A 10,870-nucleotide genomic window follows, 5' to 3' on the forward strand; every position below is an offset into this window, starting at 1 on the left:
CAGTGGGCCCACTCCACATCTGGGGCCAGATATGGGGCGTAAGGGTCCGACCTTCCCAGAGCAGCAATCCTGCCTGCTGCCCTCCCTCTCTCCAGTGTCGACCTGTGCTCCTCTCAAGCTTAGAATTGACCAGAGAGAAACTGGGGGTGCACTTGGAGGGAAGAGGAGAAGAGGGGTGCCATTTATTCATTCATTCATTTGTGCACTGAGAGGCCCTTGTGTGGTCTCTGGGGACACAGAGATGAGTGTGACACTCTCAGGCCTCTTGGTGTCTCTGCCAGATGTGAGGAAACCACTGGGGAAACCCTCAGGAAGACTCAGGGCCCCATGGGAGTTGTGGGGGATGGTAGCTGTGTGCCAGGCACTGACCTAACAGTAGGCAAGATGGTAACTCCAGGCTGGGAAGAGGGTCGCCTCCCTGGAGGAAAGCCTTCTCTGCTGGCCTCAGAGGGTGACAGTGGAGTAGGTTGTGTTGGGTCTCTTCCTGGCCCTTCTCTGGCACAAGCTCTCCATGTCCTTAGGGGCAATTCCCAGCTGCCTTGTGTCTCCCTGCCTCCAGGCCATGCTGATTGGTCCAGGGCTGGGGCCACCTGGCCTGCTTGGGCCAATCAGAGTGAAATGGCACCAGACAGCTTGGTTCAGATTCCTGCTCCTTGATTGATTGATTGAGTGAGTGTGGGCAAGCTAGTACCTGCTCTGTGCCTCAGTTTCCCAATGTGAAATGGAGCCAAGTCCATCCACCACACTGGGTTGTGGGAGGACCAGATGAGATAAAGCATGTAAAGCATTTGGCACCGTGCCTGGTGCCCGGTACACAACGACACAGATGCACCCCAGGAACTAGAGGTGTCCTGGGTCCCCAAGGGCACACCACCTGGTTCTGGTCCTTTCAGGAGCCCAACTTACCTCTGTTCATGGAGTTCATAATCCAACCTATGTTTTCATGATAAACTCTCCTTTTTGCTAGCTCAGTGGTAATGGTGGTGATGGGTTCTGTTACTTGCAACAGCGTCCCACAGATGCTAACCCAAATGGGGGGCGGGGATGTGCAGAGGTGGTGGGCCAGGGGACGGATGCCAGGGCCCAATGGGCAGGAACAAAGCTGACCAAGCTTGGGCTCATGCCATTTACCTGGAGCATGGAACGCTGGAGGGGGCAGCAGCAGCTGGGCAGAAGGACAGACCAGGACCAGATGCTGAGTGTGGGGCGTGCACACAGTAGGTGCTCAAAAAGAATTAGCTTCTACTTCCCTGCGACCTGGCCCTAGTGAGCCCCACCGCCCCCAGACCAGTCTCTCCTGCAAGAGCAGTTGTTGAACTAGATGATCTCCAGGACCTCTTCCAGCCCAAGAAACTGAGCTCTCTAGGGTAAGTGATACACTTAGTATATATGATTCATAAAATATACTAATATGTCCTATGCTTATTTAGGCAGCCCTGTAAAGGCGTCATCTCTTTTAATCCTCAATTCTTATGCCCATTTTCCAGAGGATAAAATTGAGGCTAGAGCGGTGAAGCCACCTGCACAGCAGAAAGTGGCGGAGACCCTCGAGCCTGGGTGTGTCCAGCTCCACATCTTGGGCATTTAATCAGCATATTCATTGCTTCTCTGTGACCTGTTTAAATGTTGATCATTTTTTTCCCTCCAACTGGTAACAAAAAACCCAAGAGGAAGAACTAGTCACTTCATTAGGAAAGGAGAGCGGGCAGGAGAAGAGGAGCCGTAATAGAGGTCTGTGTCAGTGGAAAGCTCTGCCAGAGCCATTTCTCCCTAATTGAGAAAGTGTTTGGAAATACTCCCCTTTCTGCATGAAGAAAGATGGTAGAAACCGGCTGATTCTAAGGGACCATGAGCTGATGCATATATGCATGCGAACACGGATGCACCAGCGTGTGTTATGTCTGCCTTTCCATTTGTTTTCCCAGGATGTGACCGCTTTAAAATACATAACAAAATGCCTCCTTTGTGGTCTGTTTCTCATTTAAAGAAAAAAAAGAAAAGCTCAAGATTTAGAAACCCAGTATAGAACCAAAAGCATTTAACACAGCAACATCATTAAAAAATAAAATAAAATAACAAAAAAATAAAATAAGGCACCTGTCTCCCTCATCATGACCATTCCGACCGGTTCTTTCTGTGTGCAGCCTCACCCCGAGTCCCATACCTCCCCCGCCCCCAAGGCAGTTGCTGCTCACCCCACAGAGCCCTTCTGGCCTGAACTCTCTAGTGGGTATTTGCTGTGTGGATACAGAATCCACGTTAGAGAATCCAATTATCTGACCTTTTGTATCGAGACCCATCGGGAGAATTTTAATCATTCCAGCAGAATATGAGATTCCAGTGGCTCTCGGTTGATCTCTGTGACTGCATTTTAATCTCCGCGATTCTGCAGTTTCATTCTCTCTCCTAGGTCAACAAGGACGCTTTCTCCAAGAGGCTCGTTGCCAGCGCCTGTGGGCCGAGCGCCCTGCGGTCTTAGGAGAGGATGTTGTGTCTCCAGCCGAGATGCGTTCTGCATCTCACTTCAGGGGGATTAAATTGCACACGGACCCTCGGTTCTGTCTGCCCTGTTAATGTTGCCTTACATCATAACGACCTTCTGGGTCAGCTCCTTGGCCTGCACCCTCTCCCACTGGCCGGTGGCGCTGCTTCCATTGACCTGTCCTTATTACTCTTTGCCACCCAGGCCCTTCCCGGCACACTTTACCAAGCTGGATTAGCAGGTGTCTTGCGGGCCCTAGGGTAAGCAGGGCACGGTGGCCATGATCCGAGAAAGGCTTGGGTGGAGATGAGAGGTGTAGCAAGGAGGGGAAGGGATGGTGCATATTTTCAACAATAATCTGCCATCTTTCCTCCAGTTTCCCGGCACTCACCCTGGCGTCAGGTCTGCCTACCCCAGGGCCCTCGTCCTGGCCTCAGTTTCCCTCTGGCTTCCCTCAGCATTTCCCTCTTGGCCCTCGTCCTGGCTGAGGTGTAATCATCTGTGACTCCGCTTTCAGCTCCACTAGGGGCAGCCCAGACCTCACCTCACATCTCCGGACACAATGGTGGCCGTCCTCAGGGACCTCACAGGACAGGCACCACACAGGGCAGTCTGTGCTTTGATAGAGAAATAACACCTCACCGGGCGCCCCCGAGGGGCATGGAGGACTGAGTGAGGAGGGGGAGGCAGCCTTCTGGAGGACGTGATGCTGAGTTGACTTGGAAGGGCGAATATCTGGCTGAAGAAGGGAGGTGGGAGGAGGTCAGGCAGAAGGAACAGAGTACGGAAAGACCTGGATGCACATGGCTGCACAAGTGAGGATTCTAAGTGGTTAGACAGAAAGTGTCTGTCAAAGATGCTGACAGGTGCGGCCAGAGAGATGTGGGGGCCTGTAGACCTTGAAGGTCTCTCCATGTTACACTCAGGACCACAGGGTACAGATGTGTAGATTGTGGACTGCACCGTTCTAGGAGCATCTCTAAACCTGTGCAGTACACAACCTGAATAACTGAACAGGGTGATCCCGCTCCACTGAGGGAAAGGAACTTTATCCTGGCGGCAATGCGAAGTCTTCAAAGGGCTGTAAGCAGGGGAGCGACCTGGTTATAAATGTGGCTGTGGAGAGTGGGCTGGAGGAGGAAGGAGAAGAAGCAGGAACAGGAATAAGGAGGAGCCATGGCGCTATAGGAGGCATGACGGGGCTGCTCTAAGGCAGTGCTGGGCAGAAAGGAGAGGGAAGCTGCCTGCGGGGGTGGATTCTGCCGGGCTTGGAACCAGTAAAGAAAACACCTAAGCCATTGTAAATGCCTTCAGTGAATAACAAGGGGCCTGGAAAATGAGCTTCCATTCGTCCTTGCTCCTGCCACGGAAACTCTCCAGGATTCTTCTCCTCCACAGTTTCAATGATGCTTGAAAAATTATTTTGCTTGTTGCAGATAATATGCATGCTTCAAGGCATTTCTTTGTGTCAATATCTGTTCCATGCTAATATTCAATACCTTTTCTCTTTTATGACTCAAAATGTTTTTGATTCCTCCTGTCCTTATGCCACCTCAGTTCTGGAGAGGAGAAAAGCCTGGGTGCTTGAGATGGAAAAGGGCACCAGTGTGCCCAGGCCCATGTCTGCTGGCACCCCTTCCCCAGTTAGTGCATGGAGCGATGTGGCCTCAGTTGTGCCCAGGCACCTCCAGCAGAGTTGACAGAGCCTGACCCCATGAGTTCCCTGCCTCCTCCCACCCCTTGGCTCACCCCCCCCACCCTCAACACCCACAGGGACAATTCCCTCACCTCCTTTCTCTCTCCCACAGCTACCCTGAAAACAATCTGTCATCTTGGTCTCCACTGACAGCCATGCTCTGCACAATAGAGAGAAGAATCTGGGGTTCCTGGTGGCAATTCAAGAGGTAGGGGTGAGGCAGAGGGAGGAAGGGTGGAGAGAAAGAGAGAACCCACTGAGATGTGGGGAAGGTGAAAGAGCTTCTGGTGAAGAGACACAATTCCAGCAGTGGTGTGGCCAAAGACCCAGAACGTGATCCAAATGGAAATGCACACAGTTGCTGTGGAACTATCTGCACGAATTCGTAAGCTAGCTGCTGTGACAACAAAACCCAAACAAGCAGCGGTTCAGCACAGGGCACAGGTTCACTTCTCGCTCCCAGAACAGCCTGGGGGGTGGCTCTCCTCCACAAAGTCACTTAGGGACCCGGGTCCTTCCGTCTCTTCTCCATCACTGTCTGCATCCATCAGCCTGAAGGGAAGGGCCTTGAACATGTGGGAGGTTTTTACAGCTCAGTTCTGGAAATGGCATGTTCACTTCTTTTTTTTTTTTTAAACAAATTGTTTTTTTTAACAAATTTATTGAGATATATTTCACATATCATACAGTTTACTCATTTTGGGTATACGATTCAATGATTTTCAGTAACTGTAGAACATTTTCATCCTCCCAGTAAGATCCCGTGTGCCCATTGACTGTTCCTACCCCATAGGCAATCACTAATCTACTTTCCATCTCTATAGATTTGCCTATCCAGGACAGTTCATATAAATAAAATCATACAATACACGGTCTCTTGTGTCTGGCTTCTTTCACTGAGGATTATGTGTTTGAGGTTCGTCCTGACATAGTGGGGGTCCATAGTTTGTTGCTGTTTAATGCTGAAGAGTATTCTATTGTACAGCTACACCATGGCACATTCACTTCTGCTCTCCCTCCAATGGCTAGAACTCATCACCTGGCCAATCCCTACCGCAAGGGAAGCTGGGAAACGTAGTTTATGTGCCCAGAGAAAGGGAGCCTATTGCGGTAAACAGGTAGCAATCTATGCCCAGGCATTCTTTCCCTGCCTCCAGTTACCCCATAAAAATCTATAAACACACAAATTCCACATGTGAGCGGTACGTGTGAATGCATGTGCAGGTACATGAGCATGTGGTGTGTGCGTGTAGAAACCGCAGAGTCCAGGTCTGAGCTGGCTCCATGAGCAGCAAAGGGTGTGCGTGGGGGGAGGTGGGAGGGGGACACAAACCCTAAGTTGAGGGCCAGAGGTGACCTCGAGGACATTAAGGTAACTCCCTGCTCTCCCAGAATGGTGACTTCTAGACACTTTGGAAGGAGGATTAGCGCAGATCCCCTCCAGCTCCTCCGAGGCTGGGACATACGTAGGTTCGTGGAATCATTTCAAATGCCCTTGAAACAGCTCTTGAGAGGGACCTGTGAGGGGTGGGTGGTTCTAAAGACATCTCTTCTCTGCTTTCAGATTTTCACATCAGCCGCGTTGTTGACCTGCTTAGTTGTCGACGCATATGCATCAGCACAGCTCAAAGTCTGGAGGCACAATTTTTAGAAGAAAATATGAACTCTGCCTGCATTCTTGGAATAGTTGTCAAGGGGGAGAATGTCTTCCAGAAAAAGTGTGGTCTTTGGAGGAGAGGGAAAGAAACGGCAGTCTTGGGTCTTGCCTGAGGTTGATGCTGCTACCAGAAGTTCAAAGGGAAGAGCTCTTGGAGGGGCGGCCTGGGGAGTCATCTCAGGACACGATTTGCCCCGGCTCCCTTTGATCCTCAGCGATGTTTTTCACTTAATAGTTTAATCTTTTGGCAGAAATAGGGAAGCTCATTCCTTCATGGACACGGTGAGCTTTCCAGGCCAGAGAATTCCATCACCTTGAATAATAGGCCCAGCCGCCCATGCCGACCTGCAGCTGGCGGCTTCTCTGGGACAGCTGAGGCCCCGCACCTGCTCTGTGGAGCCTGCGCTCCGGCCTGAGAACAGCCGAGCGTCTCAACCAGGGGGAGAAGAGCTGAGGCTTCTTCCCTTCGGAGGCAGATGTTGGAAATGCAGCAGAGAGTCTGTCTTCTTTTCCAGGGGGCAGTGAGGTTATAGAAAATTCTGCAAATAACCCTGAGGAAACTTCTTCACGTCTGCTTGGCCCTGTCCAGAAATTCTTGTCCATCTGGGGAGGGGCAAGAGGGAAAGAGAGTAGGGACAGTGTTTTGCTGAGACCTTGCAGCCATTTCTTAGAAAACAGCTCAGTTTTCCCAGGTCCTGAGAAATGGCAGGGTGGCAGGCTAGGATTCCACGCCTGGCTCAGGTTCCCTGACTTTAAAGAGCCAGAAAGCAGAAATGAGGGAGTTTGTGTCAGAGCCAGCAGTAAAACGTGGCAAAATCTAGTGCTTTAAGAGCCTACAGAAGACCCTCTGCTTGTACTCTACAAGAAGGAGCAGGTGGGGAACCAATATTTAGGGCGAGTCTGCTCTGTCCTAGGCACTGTTTTCAGCACAATTCATATGTTCTCACGTGATCCCCACAACCCACGAGGGGCACGCTGTTATTACTCCTTTTATGGACTGAGGAAACTGAAGGGAGCGCCTCCCTCGAGGTGACACGGCGGGCAAGGCAGATTTGGGATTGCAGCCCAGGTCAGTCTCATGCCCAAGCCTGGCTCTTTGTGCAACATCATGGACAAAGAGTTCCTGAACTTTCAATTTTGCAGGGCTGGCGTACCCTGCCCAACCTGTGGAGCATTGCAGAGTGGCCCCAGATAGAAGCAGCAGCAGGTAACCAAGAGTAGGGGCTCCTTTAATTAGAATTCCATGAAGGACCCCCCCCCCCGCCCCCCGCCCCAGCCTCAGCTCTAGAGACAGAAACGCCTTCTAAGAGTCATCAATTGCACAGACTCTCCTACTCTGGGGGGCCGGGGGGCAGCAGGGGCTGTGTCTCCTCCATCAGGAAAGAGGAACAGGAGGCGGAATCCCTCCGGGCCCGAGGCAGCCTGGGCTTGTCTGTGCAGGCAGATTCATCACACTGGACAGCCCCACTACGGCCCTGGCCCTGGACATCCACCCGCAGGGGCTGTCAGTAATGTCTTGGCAGCCCAGCTCCAGCCCGCTGGCACACACGGAGCCCGGCCACGAAGCCAGCAGTGACGCTTTTATGATTCTGTTTGTCATTTTTCAGACCTAACCTCATCACATCGTGGAGCTGAAAATCAGCCCTCTTGAGGCCCAAGGGGCGGCTGGCCTTCCTGCAGCCTCCTGGCCACCTGAAGATTTGTCTCTTGCTGACCACGCACATCCCAAACAGCTGGCACTTCCTTCCCAGATGACGTCTGAGACGACAGACCCCTGAGGGCCTCACACCCTGGCATTTTCATTGTTGCCGCTGTCATTTCTCAACTTTCCAGGAACTTGTACATTCAAATGCTGTACCCTGTTCCCCCCGTTAAAAAGATAACTTTGTAAAGGGTAAAGTCATGAGTCTCAGAAAATATGAAATGAACTCATGTCAAGTTTATTTAGCTCATCATTAAATAATGAGGAAACCGATAGTATTCTACAACTAGTTCAAAGGGAAATTCAAAGAACACACATATCCAGGCAAACAGGAATGCTGAACCGAATGTAGAAATAGGTGCAAAACTGGCCAATACCCACAGGGCAACAGTCAATGACACCAACAGACAAATCTCATGTGTGCTTACAGACAGGAACCATTCGCGTTGCCCTAACTTCTCTGCAACTCACGGAGTTGGCAAACGGCTCAAGGACAGTGAGGGTGCAGGCCCTGTGGAGAATCAGATAACCCTGGAGGGTGCACGAGACAGGACATCCAGTCACCTCGTCTGCCTATTTCAAATTCTTTCACAGTCTTTCCCGACACCCTCATGAGCACATTTCCCGAGCACCCTCTAAGCGCATTTGTGCCGTGAGCCATTATGCCTACTGATTCTACGTTTATGTACTTTGGCTGCTTTCCTCCTCATTTCAGATGAGGCTCAGAGAGGCTAAGTGGCCTGCCCACTAGTCATAATGAGGTCTTCCAGCTTTTGAGCTCTTTCCCCAAGCATCCCCAGAGGTAGAGGGGCGTGAAGGCTGCTGCAGGTGTGAGGGGCTTCATTTTCGCTCATGTGAATTTTACGTTTTATTCCCTCATTCATCCAGGTTGGCTTAAACACAAAAACAGTGTTTTTACATCACTCACTATTTTGGGTTGAATTGTGTCCTCCAGAAAGATATGTTGAGGTCCTAACCCGCAGTACCTCAGAATTTGACCTTATTGGAAATAGGGTTGTTGCAGATGTAATGAATTAAATTTCGATGAGATCACACTGGAGTAGGGTGGGCCCTTAATTCAACATGACTGGTGTTCTTCTAAGCAGAGGGGAAGAGACACAGAAACACAGACACGTGAGGGAGAATGCCATGTGACCACAGGGGCAGAGACTGGAGCGATGGAGCTGCAAGACGAGGAATGCCAAGGATTGCCAGCAACCACCGGACACTGGAAGAGGCCAGGAAGGACCCTCCGCCAGAGCCTTCAGGGAGCACGGCCCTGCCGACACCTCGACTCTCAACTTATAGACCCCAGATCTATGAGACAATCAATTTCTGTTGTTTCAAGCCATCCAGCTGGTGGTACTTTGTTATGGCAGCCCCAGGAAATGAATACACTCACTGTGGAGACAATAGATGCTCCAAGAAGTTCCAGGCTTGTCCTGTTCCTTTGAGGAACCCCCACCCCACCCCTGTTGTACCCATCAGTGTGGAAGTCTCCATCTAACCCACAGACCTGGAGAGGTGTGTGCTGATGAGCCCCCCGAACCCTTCCCCTCCAAAAATTCAGTGTTGGCTTTAAATGCTGGAAGTTGAGAGGGAAAAGCTACTGACATATACAAAGGCTTATCAGGTAGATGCTGAGGTATCCCCCAGAACTTGGACATGAGGGAAGCGAGGCTGCTCACTGAGCGCTATTGTTAAGACCATCACCAACGGTATTTAGATCAGAGATGTATAAGCTTGCTGGAAACATTCCCAGGCTTGGGAACTCTTCTCCAGGCTGAATTCCTGAGAATCTCCATGTACATCAGGATGAGGGCTCATCTATCACGGAATGGGTATAAGGAGAGGCACCGAGGTGGGTGCGGGCAGTGCCTCGCAGGGCAGGAGGAGGACTAGGCTGCAGACTTTGGGGCCTCCCCGCCCTATCGGTGGGGGCTGCGGCTTCCCAGCATGAGCGGCGCGCAGGGAGCCTGCGACGGGGTCTGATCCCGATGATGACGGCTGCAGGGAGCTTAGGGGTCAGGACATTGGGAAGATTCCGGTTCTGGAGACAAGGCAGTTTGATAGTGGAATGGCGCCACTTAGCACTCGGTCCTTCCACTCCTCCTTGTTCTGATTCCACCCAAGCCCCCTGGATGTGCCCCGCCAGCTCTGCCTGCGGAAGGAAAGGCGTGCCGGCCGGTCCTTCAGGGCCCTGGTCTCTCACAGCGGTTCTCAGAGAGCAGGTCACGTGGCTCCGGTCCTGAGCCCGGCTCCCTGCGTAGCCCTGATCATGCGCACTGTGCGCATTTCCGGTCCCCGGGACAGGAGTTTTCACGGCACCTTGAGGCGCTGGGTTTCGACGTTTACCTTCATCTCATTTTCTGCCAGTTTGCGTGAGTCTGCCTGTCCGGGGCTGATGAAAGTCACGTCCCGCCGCCTCTTTGCAGACATGGTCTCTATACCACCCAGACGCCTGTCCTCTGCTGGCTTCTATACCGGGCACCGGGCCCAGCACTTAACATGCATGGTCTCGTTTTCATCTCCACAGTCCTGTGAATTAGGGACTATGCCTTGCTCTCCCCGAATTTCGAAGACATAGCAATAGAGGCTGAGACAGTTCAGTAATTTGCCAGAGGCCACACACAGGTCAGCGGCCGAGGTGGGATTGGAATTCCGGTCTGACTCCACAGCTGGGCTCCTCCCACATCACCTCAGGAAGAGCCACCATGTGATGCAGAAGGTCCAAACCCACCAGGGCACTGAGCAGAGGGACTTTCTGAACCTGCCTGCCCTCTGCCCACTGGGCCCACTCTATGCTGCTTTACTGGCCTGGCTTGAATACGTGGGTCCTGTTTCCAGCCTTACCCTAGGCAGGCCCAGGTAGAGAACATCACCATGGTAACCCTTGTTTCTGAGGGGCAGCATATTGCTCTGGAAAAAATGATACCTTGGTTCCCAACACTTAGAGCTCTGCAGGTCTGTGGGACGAGTTTAATTGGCACTGTTCGCAGTTGGCTCAGCAAAGACACTTCTTGGCTTTATGTCCCTGATGTGGTATCCAGGATACCAGGAAACATGATGTGTTTGCTCCTAGAGAAGAGGGAGAAAGGGAGGCCGGGTGTCTCGTCTGCATTGGCTCCAGGCTGTCTGATGAGAGGGGCTGGCAGGGCTGGTGCTCTGGCTGGGCTACCGGGTCACCTGGGCTGTGCCCCACCTGTGTCCTCACATGAGGGTCACCTGGGCTATGTCCCACCTGCATTTCCCCCTACCCCAATTAGAGTCAGTTGGGCTGTGTCCCACCTGTGTCCCAGATGAGGGTTGCCTCCCACCACCACCACCTGTTCC

The sequence above is a fragment of the Equus asinus genome, chromosome 2 (genome assembly GCF_041296235.1).
Source record: "Equus asinus isolate D_3611 breed Donkey chromosome 2, EquAss-T2T_v2, whole genome shotgun sequence".
In the NCBI taxonomy this organism is placed as follows: Eukaryota; Metazoa; Chordata; class Mammalia; order Perissodactyla; family Equidae; genus Equus; species Equus asinus.